Here is a 16,361-nt window from a genome sequence, read left to right as displayed (position 1 = left end):
ATTTTCATATCGATACCAGGTTCAATGCAACTTGAGGACATTTCCATTTATACAACTGATTGCAAAAATTCGGGCAAACCTTTAAAAAAATCGCACAATTTAGCGATATTTTAGTTGAAAAGATCCAAACACAGTCTCTGTAGGACATGGCAAATGGACTATATTGAAAACAATGTTAATGCATGTTTACTTTTTTATTTCATGATTAGAAATAAAAAGTCTCATAAGTAGAATTTGGGGCTGCAGAAACTCTATCCTAAAATGGGAGATTTTGAATGTAGTTTTCAGATTTCCTTAAAATCAAAAAGTTAGTTGAGGGACAACTTAACCAGTAACGCATTGAGATGTACTGACTTATCATTTTTAAAGCTGCAGTCATCGGCCTAAAGTTCCATAATTACCTGCTAGAATATGGTAGTTTGGACAGGAAGTGGTTGGACTGGAAACAAGAATTCTGCCCCCTTCTCTGGGCTGCAAAAAATCTATTTTGCAATGTGAGGTTTTTGATGCTCTTAAATATTGTTAGATTAAAACCAGATTGAATATAGTGTGAGATCATCTATATTTATACAGTTGTATGTAAAAAAAAAAAAAAAAAAAAATTGGGCAAACCTTTAAAAAAAAACCTACATTTAACAATATTTGAATTGGAAAGATCCAAACACTGTCTCTGTAGAACATGGAAAATTGTTTATATTACCAACAATGTTAATGCATGTTTATTTTTTTTATTTCATAAATAGAAATAAAAAGTTTAATAAGTAGAATCTGGGGCTGCAGAAACTCTATCCTCAAAGCTGGTTGAGGGATGACTTGAAGAGTAACACATTGAGATGCATTGATTTATCAGTTTTAAAGCTGCAGTCATTGGCCAAAAGTTCTATAATTACCTGTTATAAAATTGTAGTTTGGACAGGAAGTGGTCGGACTAGAAACAAGAATTCCACCCCCTTCTCTGGACTCTGTTTTCAGGCGGCAAAAACTCTATTTTGCAATGGGAGGTTTTGGATGCTCTTTAATGTTTTCATATTTGTACCAGGTTAGACACCAGTTAAAAGTAATTTTAGCTCCTGAAACGTTAAGCTAAATTATATGGACACGATAATGGCTTACATATGCAGGACTCATGGCTCCATGTCTGGAGCTTCCTCCTCTTCATCTTTTGTTGTTCTTCTTGAGGAAGTAGATGTCTTTTGAGGCATCTCACCAGAAATTTTACAGTTGGTGGCAAGGTATTGATGCAGTAAATTAATTGTATATTTAGAGAAGTTTCCTAAGATTTCTATGATAGTTGAGAGGGTGTCAAACATTTTCTTCCATCAAATCTTCAACTGTTTAATGGAAGCCACACTAATTAAATGCACATTATTATTTAATGCAGAGTATTTTGTCTTATAACTTGACTGAATGGGGTCTTTAGGCAAACATGGAATATAATCAATAGCTTCCACAGCCAAATTAGTGGATGGTATGTCATTATTATGTCCTAAATTCTCATGAGTTGACAGTTCTCCACTAACAAACTGACCGTACAGTAGCAAGCAAATCTTTCATCACAAAGAATATGTGTGTAACCACAGCATAATCAGAAAGGACAGTCTAAATGGCTGTAAATTGTGGTGATAAAATATTCTTATTATGCAGCACAAGCTGTTATTAACTCCATTTAGAAAATCTTGTTTACTTCAGGAGTTGTGAAGAAGGATGACTGTTTCAACCAAGGAACCTCAGTTTTGTTTTGTTTGTTTTGTTGTGAACAGTGTGTTTTGAAGGAAGATTATTTATATGTTGTAAATGAACCTGCTGAAAGTCAATTTACAAATAAGACAACAGTAGTTACAGACAAGACAACTGTTTTTATCTCAGTATAATTTCCAGTACAATCAGTAAAACCACTTGAAGTCAGTTTGACTTCATCAGTGTTTTTCAGCCTTGGGGTTGGGACCCCACATGGGTTCGCCTGGAATTCATAGGGGGTTGCCTGAAATTTTTAGTAATTGATAAAAATACTATCATTGATCCAACTCCATGGGTTTTACTGGTGAATCAATGTTGTAGAAGATGACAATGTTTCCATGTTCACTACAGAGCCTCTGAATAGGTCATATCTGATGACCATGAAAAGATGACAAAGTGTATTTACACCAATTATTTACATGTATCAATAGGATTAGTGTGTCAACAGGTATTTAACTTGTTATATCAGTAAATAATGTTGGTTGCCAGTGGATGTTTGGGTCCTTATGGGTTAATGCAGTGTTTTTCAACCTTGGGGTCAGGATCCCATGTGGGGTCACCTGGAATTCAAATGGAACACCTGACATTTCTAGTAATTGATTAAAAAAAAAAAAAAATTACCAATTAAAAATATATGGTGAGTTGACAGAGATAATCATAATACATAAAAGACATGACAAACTGTGAAGCTGAAACTGAAGCACCGTGGTTCTGTTTATCTGTCAAATGTTCATTGTGGTCAGTTTCAGATGCTGCAGCTCTTTCATAATTCATAGTTTGAGTTCTTGTTTGTTCAGTATTAATTGTCAGCCTTGTAAATCCAAGCTGGACTGACTGTACATATCCTGACCAAGGAAAATCAAATTCTCACTTTGTGCAGTAATCTACACCTGGCTTTTCTGCCTCCGTCCATAATGATATACATTATATAGACTAAATGTTGTCTAAAATTAACGTTTATTTGCAACATAGTATAGCAAACTATTACATGATCCAAAACAAATTAATTTTTCCTAAAAAAAAAAAGCCTCCATTTTAAATGTCAGAAATCTGTGATGTTAAAATGGAGTCACGAGCTAAAAAAGGTTGGGATCCACTGGTCTCCGTTCTTCTGCCCAGACTTACCTATAATCACCTTGTTGAAATCAGTTATTATCGAATATCCCTGGACTCACACTGAGTCTGTTTACATGACCATGAAAATCTGGAAACTGGGAGTAATCTGATAAATCTAAAGATCAGATCTGAGGGGTTTACATGGACTTCAGAAATATGAGAATTGTACGTAATGGTGGTAGACTCAAACTTCATGTTATTGAGCCTGTTTACATACACACTAATACTGCGATCATTATCCGATTTTTGGGGTTATCGGATTATTCAAGTGATCGTGTAAACAGGATAATCTGATGTTTGTATCAGATAATGGCAGTAGTCTGATTATGAGAAATCAGGTTAACACACCTGGATTTCTCTCCAGTACTCCAATGTCTTCCTGCATGTATACAGGTTAATCTGATTTATTTTGTTCTTTTACGTCTGCGTATGTGTAAAAACAATTAAAACTGTAAAAAAAAAAACAACAAAAAAAAAACAGAAGTTACATAATCAAACATCAGCAGAAGACAATAACAGGAAGTTTGATTCTACTGTCACTATGTATGTGCATACTTTGAAAGAAATCCGATAATGGACTGGAACGTCTAAACCAGAGGTTTTCGATTATCGCATTTCTTAATTGCATGTAAATGCGTTAGATCTGATTGTTGCAGTTATCCGATTACTCCCAGATATCGGACTGTTATGGTCATGTAAACAGGCTCAGTAACAGGAAGTTTGAGTTGACCATCAGTATGTTCGTACATACTCTGAAAGAAATCCAATAATGGACTTAAACATCTAAAAGAGGGTTTTTTGATTATCGCATTTCTTAAGTGCATTTAAACCTGTCAGATCTGATTACATACAATTATCTGGTTACTCTTAGTTTTCAGATTTTTATGGTCATGTACACTCACATGACTCTGCAACATCTGTTTTCCCTGTTTTTTTTGTTTGCTTATTACAAATGCGTAGATGTAAAAGAATCAAATAAATCAGATTAACAGGTATACATGCATGATTACATCGGAATATTGGACGACAAATCTCGGTGTGTTAATCTGATTTCTTATAATCAGATTATGTTGTTTACATGATTACTTGAATGATCTGATAACTCCTGAAATCAGATAATGATCAGATTTTTAGCTTCTATGTCAACGGTTTCACTGTCTTCTGTGATTCTAAACTTGTAGCAATGCAGTGATTTATTTAATTTTGTTTTTTATTTTTCTGAGCTTGACTCCAAACTGTCCCGTGTGACAGCGGCGAACCTGAGCCTCGTGAACGATCCCTGTTGTACCATCAATCCACGCCGACGCCGCAGATTCCACCTGGCCTGTCACTCTGTTTCTAACCAATTTGTCCCAGCTGCTGATGTTTCATTCCAAGATATATTATGATACATTCTCTTGTGATCCATGATTCTGACTCTGAATTTTCACTCACACTGGATAATATATAGTCAGTCTGTGGTTTGACCCAGGGAAAATTGCAGCAGTAATCACTCATGGTTTTATGTGTTCCCTAAGGACGTCAAAATAACATATCAATAGTGGACGATTATATGCTTAATGGATCGAGGCTGACGTGAGAAGCTACATGTCACAGCATCAATTTTTCATCAAATACAGCCAATTATTTTGTCCGTTTTAGAAAACATCAATTCAGGAGGCCATAACATTGGGTAAGGATGGAAATTCAGTATTTTTATTTATAATGAAGAAATAAATGGGTTCCAACATTACTGAACTGATTAGAGGTCTCAAACATGGGGCCAAGGGGCCAAATCCGGCCTGCCAAAGGGTCCAATCTGGCCCCTGGGATGAATTTATGAAATGCAAAAATTACACCGAAGATATTAATCATTTTAGTTCAGGTTCCACATACAGACCAATTTAATCTCAGCTGGGTCAGATCAAGACAAGGCAAGTTTATTTGTGCAGCACATTTCATGTACAGGACAATTCAAAGTGCTTTACATAAAACATAAAAGCATCACAGGAGAGGCTTAAAAATACATTTAAGATCTGCAAAATGCTATCATAATAACCTATACTCACAACTCCAAATTTTTCTCTTTGTAAATGTAAACATTTTCATGTCATTTTACTATATTTACACTAAAACAAACTATAATTTCACAAAAACGCAAATAACCTAAGCAAATATGAACATTTTAAAATGTCTGAAGTGCAAGTTTACCAATATTCTGCCTGTTATTAAATGTTTTATGTATTTGTAGATCCACTGTGATCTGTACGTTGTAATGTACATGTGTAAATCCAATCCACTTTATTTATATAGCACATTTAAACAACAAGAACATTTCCAAAGTGCTACACATCATACAAACAGTAAAAACAATTAAAAGAAATACTAAAATAAATAAAACAATAAAATCAAATAGTTAAAAAGTAATAAAATCAATTGAAATAAATTAATTAATTAATTAAAAAGACACAGAGGACCACACAACTCGCACGGAGTCAAAGCCAGAGAATAAAAGTAAGTTTTAAGACGATAAACTAAATAAAGTAAATGATAAACTGAGACAAAATATTGTTAAAATTGCACTTAGGTTTCTTAAGAAATTTCAGTTTGTTCATGTTATTCACATTGTTTTAAAGGATAGTTGGTAGATGTAAACATTGTCATCGCATAATTTTACTTTTTTCACTCTAAAACATAGAGGAAAGTTGGAGTTGACATTATTTATATATTACTATGGCAAAGCAAGGCAGATTTATTTGTATAGCACAATTCATACACAGGGCAATTCACAGTGCTTTACAAAAACTGGAAAAGAGACAGGTTAAAAACACACAATTACAATTAAAAAATAATCAGTAAAACATAAATAATAATTAATTAAAACAAAGTAAAAGAGGAGAATGCAGATAGAACCCTTTCAGTTCTTCTATGCACAGTTGAACAGCTGTTTTCAGCCTGGACTTAAACATTGTCACAGTTCAGATCCATCTCATGTCATCGGGAAGACTGTTCCAGAGTTTAGCTGCGTAGAACTGAAACGCAGCTTCACCTGTTTAGTCCTGACTCTGGGCACCAGCAGAAGACCAGTCCATGAGGTTCTCAGGGTCCGAGATGGTTCATATGGGACCAACATGTCACAGATGTCTTTGGTGCGAGACCATAGACCAGCAGAACTGTTTTAAAGTCTATTCTCTGAGCGACATGAAGCCAGTGCACAGATCTGAGCACAGGACTAATATGGTCGTACTTCCTGGTTCTAGTCAGGACTCGAGCAGCAGCGTTCTGGATGGACTGCAGCTGTCTGGCAGCTTGTTTAGAGTCCAGTGAGAAGGCTGTTACAGTAGTCTAACCTGCTAGAGATAAATGCATGGATAAGTCTGTCTAAGTCTGGTTTGGACGGTAAACCTTTGATTCTGGCAATGTTTTTGAGATGGTAAAAGGCTGATGATGTAATTGATTTAATGTTTATGTCATTATTTCACTGGTACACTTCAGATCAAACTTAACTAAAATGAGTTTGACACCACTGGTACAGATGATGTCAAGACCTTGTTTCAGTTTATGTTTTTAGGACATTTAAGCTTTATTGCCTAATTAAAACCATTTGTTTGATGATTAATCAAGAAGTACTTGGAGGAGATACAGTGACATTGATGCTCTAAACCAGGGGTGTCAAACTCATTTTAGTTCAGGGAGCAGATTCAGCTAAATTTGATCTGCAGTGGGCCAGACCACTAGAATAATAACATAATAGTATAGAAATAATGTCAACTCCAAACTTACTCTATGTTTTAGAGTGAAAAAAGCAAATTTACATTATGAAAAGGTTTACATCTACAAACTATCCTTTCAAAAGATGTGAATAACATGAACAAACTGAAAAAAATAAGTGTAATTTTAACAATATTCTGCCTCAGTTTATCATTTACATATGCACATTATAACTTACAGATCACAGTGGACCTACAAGGACACAAAACATTTAGTAACAGGCAGAATATTGGTAAAAATGTACTTACTTCTCTTACGACATTTCAGGTTGTTCATATTTGTTCGGGCTATTCACATTTTTTTTTTGCAAAATTATACTTTGTTTTAGTGTAAATACATGAAAATATTTACATTTACAAAGAGAAAAAATTGGAGTTGTCAATATTTATATGTTATTTTGATAGTATTTTACTGGTCTGACCCACTTGAGATTGAATTGGTCAGAATGTGGAACCTGAACTAAAAGGATTGTTAATATCTTAGTGTAATTTTTGCATTTCACAAATTCATCCCAAGGGCTGGACCGGAGCCTTTGGCAGGCCGGATTTGGCCCCCGGGCCGCATGTTTGACACCTGTGCTCTAAACAGTGTGGGTGCCATTGGGGGGAGTGGGTATGGGGTCAGAGTGTGTCTGGGCCTGTTTATGTTTATGTTCCTGTCTTGTGAGGATGTGATATTGTAATGTTCTGTATTGTTCTATAATGTCTTGTATTGTTCTGTTTTGTTCATTAATGCTCTGTATTGTTCTCATTTGTTCTATAATGTTCTGTATTGTTTTGTGTTAGTGTAGTGAAATGTTGTGATGGGTTGTGTGGTGTGAGGGGTTAGAATTTTAAAAGCAATGCTTCTTCCATCCCCTTTTCAAACCATGTGTTGTCCAGTTGTCGTCTGTTAAGTGTATAAATGTGGTAGCAGGTTTGAAATAAACATGTGAAATGAAATGAAAAAAAATCAAACATAATAAGTTATATTATATTACAGCAATTAAAACAGAGGCCTAAACGATCAAATGTGTTCTGGCTCCACACTGAATGTAAGTTCTAAACCTGTAATTACTCCTGTGTGGACACACCAAATTTGACTTGTCCATTTCGCTGCACTCCATTTCATGTGGAGTACACAGCTCTGCCATGACCTCGGCCCATCAGGGCACAGAGGTAAAGTAAGGGAGGAAGTCCAGCGATCTCATGCTGCGCCGGGACATTAACTGTGGAAGCACACAGGCCATGAAATATATGCCTCTTTAGAGCAGGCTTTTTATTCGTCTTTAACAGGCCTGTAAAGCGCCTTTCAGTGCCCTGATCAGGAGACCACAGGAGCAGCGACAGCCCTTCATCAGTCCCAAACTCAGCGACTCCATCCTTCAGTGTACGTCGATACGGACCAAGATTAAGAGTTACAGGGACTAATTTGAAACAGAAGGTTTTCAGACAGCTCTATCTGGCACTCTGCCTCTGTCCCTGAGGGAGCTGAGATTTATGGGGCAGAGCGAGCGCTACAGCCCCCTGGATGGACGAGATTGTTCACGGATCTAGATCGTCTCTCTGGCATGAGGGAGAGCGAGGGGAAGAGATGGGCAGTACTGGGCGAGATAGCATGAGAAGAGCAGATTATTATGAAGACATCAGTGTCTTCACTTCACATCTGCCTCAGACCCCCACCCCCACCCCCACCCCCTCCCCCTCCCCCGGCTCATCCTGTTCCGGGGGAAAGTCACTCCTGTGGGGTTTGAGTCGACCAAACAAACCTCTCGTGCCATTGGATAGACAGTGGATAGCGGTCGGAGAGATAAAACCTGCATCCATATGGTACGGTATATAGAAGAATAAATATGGGAAAGAGCTGGTGCAAATGTCAAATATATCTGCGTCCCCTTTAATCAGGCCTGTACATTCTTTAGTCATGTAGAATACAGATAACAAGACTTTGGTGAAAGTAGATGCACTGATTCAACTTTTACTCAAGTTATAGTTAAAAAGTATCCAAAGCTGATTGGATGTTTTACAAATTCCTGATTTTACAAGCTGTTGGCTCTTGAACGTGACTATAATAGCGGCCGATGGTGGAGATTTGCCTTCTCAACTAGTATTAAGGATTTTGGTGGAAAATAACAGCCTTTAAAAACTAAAATTGCACCCACAATGGAGGTGAATTTTAATGGCTGACAGTTTTTAGTACCAAATTTATTGACATATTTATTAATTCATTTCTATTAATGATTTTAAAAGTATCGTGGAGAATGCAGTGAAGGAGGAATGTCACTGTTTTTCTTGATGCCATTATGGTTGAATAGTTGTTTTTGTGTTTTATTGTTCATTGTGTATCATGTATGAGTTTTATGTTTTTTGGACTTTGTATGGCTGCTATCTCGGCCAGGTCTCCCTTGTAAAAGAGATTCCTAATCTCAGTGGGACTTCCTGGTTAAATAAAGGTTAAATAAATAAATAAATGAATGAATAAATAATAGACTTTATAGTCATAGTAATTTATGTGTCCATTCAATAGAACATGATATATACATACATACAGTTTGCATTTCTATATTAAAAAGGTGAAAAGGCGTACGCTGAAGTATCATCTTATTTATGTCTACCCTATTTACAAGAAGGAAAGCTGCAGAAACAAAACAAGATAACAAGATGGCACAGTTTTAAACAATAATATAATAAAACAAATAATATGATCTAAGCAAAATTTTAGATTCATACTGATAATTGCCTTACTTTATCCTAATTATTACCTCTGCCAAGGAAGGGCAGGGGTCATGCTTTCATCAGGGTTTTTTGTCCGTTTGTTTGTCTGTTAGCAAGATAACTCAAAAAGTTCAATTTGGATGAAATTTTCAGGAAATGTTGATACTGGCACAAGGAACAAATGATTACATTTTGGTGCTGATCGGGGGGGGGGGGGTGTGTCTTCCTTGGCGGAGGTCTGCGCTCTCCAAGTACTTTTCTAGTATTTTATACTTATTGAATACCTTAGTTTTAATCATCCCTTTAAATGTAGTGACTGATGTGCATGTTTGTAGTTCTTTATGAAGGTTCTTCCATAATTCTACTCTAACTACAGATATGCATTTGCCTTTTGTGTTGTTCCTTGCCTTTGATATCCCCTAAGGTTGACTTAGATGTTAAATGTCAAGCCTATTTTTTATTATTTGCCAGCATATGTTGTAGATCTGGATGTGTAACACAACACTTTTAACCCATGACTAGCTGAACATGCAGGAACACCTCACACCATAGACCAGTGGGGAATTAGGAAGGGGTTGAGTGCTCTGCTCAAGGGTAATTTAACCAGGAATTCCCTGTAATGTTTTATGGAATCTGACTGCCTTCTAGGCCAAAACTCCGACTCTGGTGGGACTCGAACCCACAACCTTTGAATGTCTGCTACCAGTTGTACTAGAAGTCCAATGCGCTATCCATTGCGCCACAGAGCCAGCTGGTGTAAACTAAACCAGCCAGTGAGTCAGCTATCAGCTTTTATTAGCCTGTACTATAACAGGCCTTAAAACTTCACTGTTGGTTGACCTCTGAAAGCTCCCAAATGTCCTCAACACAGCACAAAACAGGTTTGTCTATGGTTTGGTGAATGAGTATAAATGTATAGCAATTATTTTGTTTGTTTATTTATTTTTATTGCAGTGGCCTGTTGTATTATATGTCCTGTTTGTGTGTGTGTTAGTGGGCGTGAATGGTGTAGCATTAATGAAAATAGTCAAACTTGTTATGTAGAAGTTGCTGATGGGGATCTTAATAAATGAAATAAAATGAAATGAAATGTCTATGTCCGTATTTAGTCTTTTGATTTGGACTGAGAGGAAAGAGCTTCAGAATGAAGGGGTGGATCTGTCAGCTTTAACACTTCGTACTGTGTAATTTAGAACACAATCACTTTTAAAAATTACAACAAACATGCATTAGAAATAATTTTAAAACATAACCTAGATTACCTGTTTATATCCTTTATATGTTGTATATATTTATTTTATCTGCAGTATAGAATTGGCTTTTTTTTTTTTTTTTTTTTTTTTTTTTTTACATTTTAGTATTTCTTTGTATTTTTTGTATATTGTCAATATTTTGGACTATATATTTTCAGTATAATTTTGTGTGATCTATTTATACAGTCTTTTTGCACTTTAGGTGTTTGCTGCTAAACAGAAACAGAGCTGCTAAACTGATTTTCATTGTTCCTATAACAGTGACACTAAAGATCTATTCTATTCTATTCTATTCTATTCTATTCTATTCAAGGGACGTGGACTCTGTGTGTGTGTCTCAGGCATCACACAAAATCCTGAAAGAGCTGACTGTTGCAGTTTATCATACTTATGTATTTTTGGTCATGAAAGAGACTAGTGAAAGTGGCAAATTGATAGGACCAATATTTTTGGAGATATTTGTAATTTTGGAATAGAACAGCCATACAATAGCCTTACCCAGAATTATAGAATCATAGAATTGAAGTGGGTTATCTAGCAGCAGATAAACAATAGGGCTACATTGCCATGGTGTCAAATTTCATGTGCAGAAACAAACATGCCAGCTGAGAGGTTACTCAACTGAAAATGCCAGTGGAATTGACCGAAAAAGTAAACGAATGAACTGTATCAGAGGATCTAGAACCCACGGTTCCCCATAGGTCAATGTGCCAGGACATAATAATAACCAATAATGGGGATGACATTGCCCTCTCCCAGTGGTTCTCAATCTTTTTTGGCTCGTGACCCCATTTTAACATCACAAATTTCTGGCGACCCCAGACATTCAAAACAGATACTTTTTTTTGGCTAAAATTAATTTGCTGTTAATCATGTAATAGTTTGCTATACTTTGTTTCAAATAAACATTAATTTTAGATGACATTTAGTCTATATAATGTATATTATTATGGACGGAGGCAGAAAAGCCAGGTGTAGATTACTGCACAAAGTGAGAATTTGATTTTCCTTGGTCAGGATATGTACAGTCAGTCCAGCTTGGATTTACAAGGCTGACAATTAATACTGAACAAACAAGAACTCAAAATATGAATTATGAAAGAGCTGCAGCATCTGAAACTGACCACAATGAACATTTGACAGATAAACAGAACCACAGTGCTTCATTTTCAGCTTCACAGTTTGTCATGTCTGTTATGGATTGGGATTGTCTCTGTCAACTCACCATACATTTTTATCAGTAAGTTTTTTTATTTTTATGTTTAGCAATTACTAGAAATTTCAGGCGACCCCATTTGAATTCCAGGCGACCCCAAGGTTGAAAAACACTGCCCTATCCAAAAAGTAGTGAGGACATCCATCTTTGTGAAGTAAAACAGTGAAATAGGAGGCAAACCATTTCATTGTACACGAAATTAAGTGGAATTATTGAGGTAAAGTAGGTCAGGTTGGAGTTTCTGGTATCCCCTGGTAGTCTCCCATTCAAATACTATCAAGGACCCTCCTTGCCTCCTCCTCTGGATGCATTCAGGGACCATAAGCAAAAAGGCACTGCTGGGATTCGAACCCAGGATCTCCTGTTTACTAGACAGGCGCTTTAACCAACTAAGCCACAGCGCCACTGTTTGTGCCACTGATGCTCATTTGATTAATTAGTTATTTAAAAAAAAAAAAACATGTTTTTTAAGAAAAGTGAAATTCCCTACATAACCAGCACCATCTGATATTAAAATTCTTAAAAAAGGAATTCACACCAATTTTTCAGACAAAATGATTTTTGTGGTGATAAAAGGATGTATAAAAGGTCGTAAAACTATATTGAAAATAGAAATATATGATTGAGATTTCAAATTACAGCAGTGATAAGTTATGTTATTATTCATTCTTAGAGAACTTTCCGAGGGACTGAATTTAGTTCATATAAAAAGATCTGTAATTTTCTTGAAAATCCTTTTTTGACAAAAATTTTAATGGATTTAGAAACTTAAGATGTTATTTTACTGAACTACAAAAAGTTTGAAATCATTTTCTCAATTCTGATTTTTTGATTCAAAGTCAAGAGGCGCGTGACTTGACCCACAAACATCCATGAGCAGTGTCGTGGCTACTGTAAACCTGCAAATGCATTCATGCCTCATCTGCTGAAAAGCTGTCGGGCAAAATAAATCTCTGGTAATCATCTGCACATACATATACAGTAGTCGATAATAAACCAACACAAAAACATCCACCAGCTGCCATTGTCAAAGAACATCCAGTCTGTTTTCAGCCCGGACCATGAAGCTGTCAGCATGCATTCCTCAATCCAGATTTCACAGAGTGCATATGTCAGCCTTCAAGCAGAGCACATGCCCAAAATGTTTACATGGTTAAACTTATCTCATTATGGCCTTTGGAAGTTTATGGCATTCCAACAGGTGCTAAAATAACACACAAACGGAACGCAGAGGCTGCAGAGGATGTTTCATGACGGCAACATGTTTGTTTGTTTGTTTGTTTACTTGGAGGAATTCTGCAGAGATTACAGTTGGACAGAGTGGAGAACGCTGTGGACCGGATGCCAGGGTGTGATAAATGTCTGCTGTCCTCTTCTGTTTGATACCACAAACTCAGACAGCGCCCTCATCTCAGGACTTGTATCACTGGTGTTTGTGCGTCGTAGCGGTCAAACACACCGTCCAGGGAAGATACCATCGATTTTTTTCTTCCGCTTTTTTTTTTTTCGATGCAGAGCCGGGCACACAATCGCTGCAGATAATCACCGTGGAGCCGCAGGAAAATGCACTAAGAGTAAACAAAGAAAGAGTGTGCATGATTGTGTATGTATGTGTGCTGTAACAGATACTTTACTGTACATAAATAGAGTCAAAGATCCTGTAGAACAAAGATGATAATGCACCACTGATATGAAACAGTTCTGTCGGCTTCATATTCTTTTTTTGTTATACTTTAGTTTGCAGGAAAAGTAACATATCAGCATTGGAATTACATAGAATTACAGAGAACAGGGGGGACAAAGAATACGTGCAAGAGAAAATATTAAGAAACAAAGAGCTAGACAAAAACAAAATGTAAATCCCACTGAAATGTAAACTCAAACAGTTACGCAGGATATTTACATTTACATTGGACAAGGCTGATAAATAATGATATGAAGGTAAGATCATAGAAAAACTGGATTAAACAAATTCATTCAGACAACAGTAGTAATGCATCAAGTAATTTACCAAGTCTATCATCATCACACCACAGTTGAAATAAAGAAATAAGCCTATCCAAATAACCATACACATAACTGATTTAATTCATCATGGATAATTTAGCTGCAGGCCACGAGATTATCTTTTACACCATCCTGTCTGGGTGGAAAACATAGGGTGGATATTACATTCTAATCATCCATTCATCCATCCATCCATCCATCCATCCGTCCACCCGTCTGTCCATCCGTCCATCCATTTTTTTATTTAGTGCCAAATCATGACAAAAGTTCCATCCATCCATCCATCCAATTTTATTTAGATAGTGCCAAATCATAACAAAAGTTCCATCCAATCCATCCATCCGTCCACCCGTCCGTCTGTCCATCCGTCCATCCATTTTTTTTTTAATTTAGTGCCAAATCATGACAAGAGTTCCATCCATCCATCCATCCAATTTGATTTAGATAGTGCCAAATCATAACAAAAGTTCCATCCATCCATCCATCCGTCCATCCTTCCGTCCGTCTGTCCATCCATTTTTTTATTTAGTGCCAAATCATGAGAAAAGTTCCATCCATCCATCCATACATCCATACATCCAATTTTTGTATATAGCACCAAATCATGACAAAAGTTCCATCCGTCCGTCCATCCGTCCATTTCCCAGAGCCTCCTCTTGGACGGATGTACCCAAAACACCCCACTGGGGAGGCATCCTGACCACCTCCACTGGACACTGGACACCTGGTCTAGTTGGCTCCAAAAACCCTGGTGCCCACAGACTTACACTGAACTTCTCTCAAAAAATACTAACCCATTGATTTTTTTTTAATTTTTTTTTTTTTTTTTTTTTTTTTTGAAAGGACTCATTCTGGTCTCATTCAATGTACTTGGAACCTTTAATAAGTGAAATAAGTGATCTGGTCCATCTGTACATTTTTCCTCTGTTAAAAAATCTCAAGTCAAACAGAAGCTTTGGTTGCACTCAAAGTTTCTGTTCATTTAATAAAACACGTATTTTCCTGATAGAAAGCTTCACTGTAGATAGGTTCCACTAGTAACACTGGAAAATGAGTTTGTTACTCATTACTACAGTATTTTACTGAGTCGAAAAGCTAGCAGGTAGCAACCGCTCAGCTCTGACTCACTTTAGTTCTGCTACTTTTGTCTAAATATGGTCACTTCTGACTCCAAAAAAGCCAATATAGCAATGGACAAATCTTTCTTCTGAATGGTATTTCAGAAACAATGCGTCACATCAGTTTCTCCTGTAAGAACTATAGCTGTAAGGTCAATGATGTGTTTGTTTTCCTTGCATCAAGAACTTACCTACCAACTTCCAAATCAATCTGACCTAAAACAGCTGATGACACTCATTTTAAACACGATGGGAACCAACGGGTAACAACATTTTTTACAGAGATGCATCTAAACAAATTCACATAATGCATCTCATTAAATTCCTTCGAAGTCTTTACAAGTTTGAACAGACATGGCTGTGAAATGACAAATGACTGGTTCACGGATGAAAACAACCAGTGGGCGGTTATTTTAGTTTCATTTGATCCATTATGTTCCCACTACTTTTTAACACAAAGTTTTAGCCTATAATAGACCTTTTACAGACTGGTTTATAACTGAGCTTTAGTGCTGTCGTGGCCGTATATTATTGCCTTCATTTCTAAAAACTCTTTGTTGTGTTATATCTTTTGCTTCCACTTTATTTCTTCTGATGAACAGTATCACATCAGGCTTTGACACTGTGGCTCACGTAACAAAACCCAGTTGAAGATCTCATCGAAAAGTCAGTGAAGTTCCTTGTCGGAGAAAAAAAAAAAAAACTGCATGAATTGGGAATATCCAGGCTCATTTTGTGTGTGTGTGGAGGTTATATGACCAGACGGGGTGTGAGTGAAAGAGAGTGTGGTGACCTGTAACAGCTCCATGACTCCAGTCTGGGGCTTTAAAATCCACAGGCTGAGGTCCTGGATTGAACCCACCGCAGCCCTGCCTTCGCTCCAGTATAGACCAGGCATCCCCAATGGGAAACTGATTGTTTATTTAACTACTGTTTTATGGAATACCTAGTGACAGGAAGTCCTTAAAACAGCAGCAGTTACTATTTATATAGTCCCTTTTCGGAGTAAACACTAGCTCGCCCCTCCTCCCTCCTGCAGACACCCTGCCGTTGAGGAATGCACCCATTCACAAGCTGGTGGCCATCTTGGAAGCTTGCCTCTCACTTCCTGTTTCCATGGCTACACTCCAGTTCTACGGGAGATGATAAGCACTCGGAGACTCGGGTCCTAATCCTCTTCATCTAGCTCATTTTCTACATCACTTCATGCCATTCAGAGTGAGCTGGAAAAGCCAGTTAGCTGCAACAAGCGTCACATTTTAACGCACTTAATCCAAGGATTCACAGAAGCAAATGTACAAAAGCAGAGACGTGGATAAGTGGTGATTTTTCTTTTTTCTTTTTAGTATAACAGCCGGAAAACATTGGGTTCAAAGCAGCGTTAATTTGAGCGCACATCCAAGACTAATGGCGGCTGCATATGAGGCTGTACGTGGCTCTGGCGTACACATGTTTATGTGCAGCTGTATTC

General features: G+C 37.0%; 2 non-coding genes across 2 annotated transcripts; both read right to left on the bottom strand.

Annotated features, from left to right (window-relative positions):
* Positions 1 to 9,954: 9,954 nt before the first annotated feature.
* trnar-ucu (transfer RNA arginine (anticodon UCU)) lies at positions 9,955 to 10,045 on the bottom strand. Its single transcript is given in 2 exon segments — positions 9,955 to 9,990; positions 10,009 to 10,045. It is a non-coding gene; the product is annotated as a tRNA-Arg (tRNA).
* A 2,050-nt stretch (positions 10,046 to 12,095) lies between these two features.
* On the bottom strand, positions 12,096 to 12,169 carry trnat-agu (transfer RNA threonine (anticodon AGU)). Its single transcript has one exon. It is a non-coding gene; the product is annotated as a tRNA-Thr (tRNA).
* Positions 12,170 to 16,361: the final 4,192 nt, after the last annotated feature.

Source organism: Sphaeramia orbicularis, chromosome 13 (assembly GCF_902148855.1).
Source record: "Sphaeramia orbicularis chromosome 13, fSphaOr1.1, whole genome shotgun sequence".
Classification (NCBI taxonomy): Eukaryota; Metazoa; Chordata; class Actinopteri; order Kurtiformes; family Apogonidae; genus Sphaeramia; species Sphaeramia orbicularis.
Note: the sequence above shows the minus strand (reverse complement) of the source record. Positions and strands in the feature narration are given on the sequence as shown.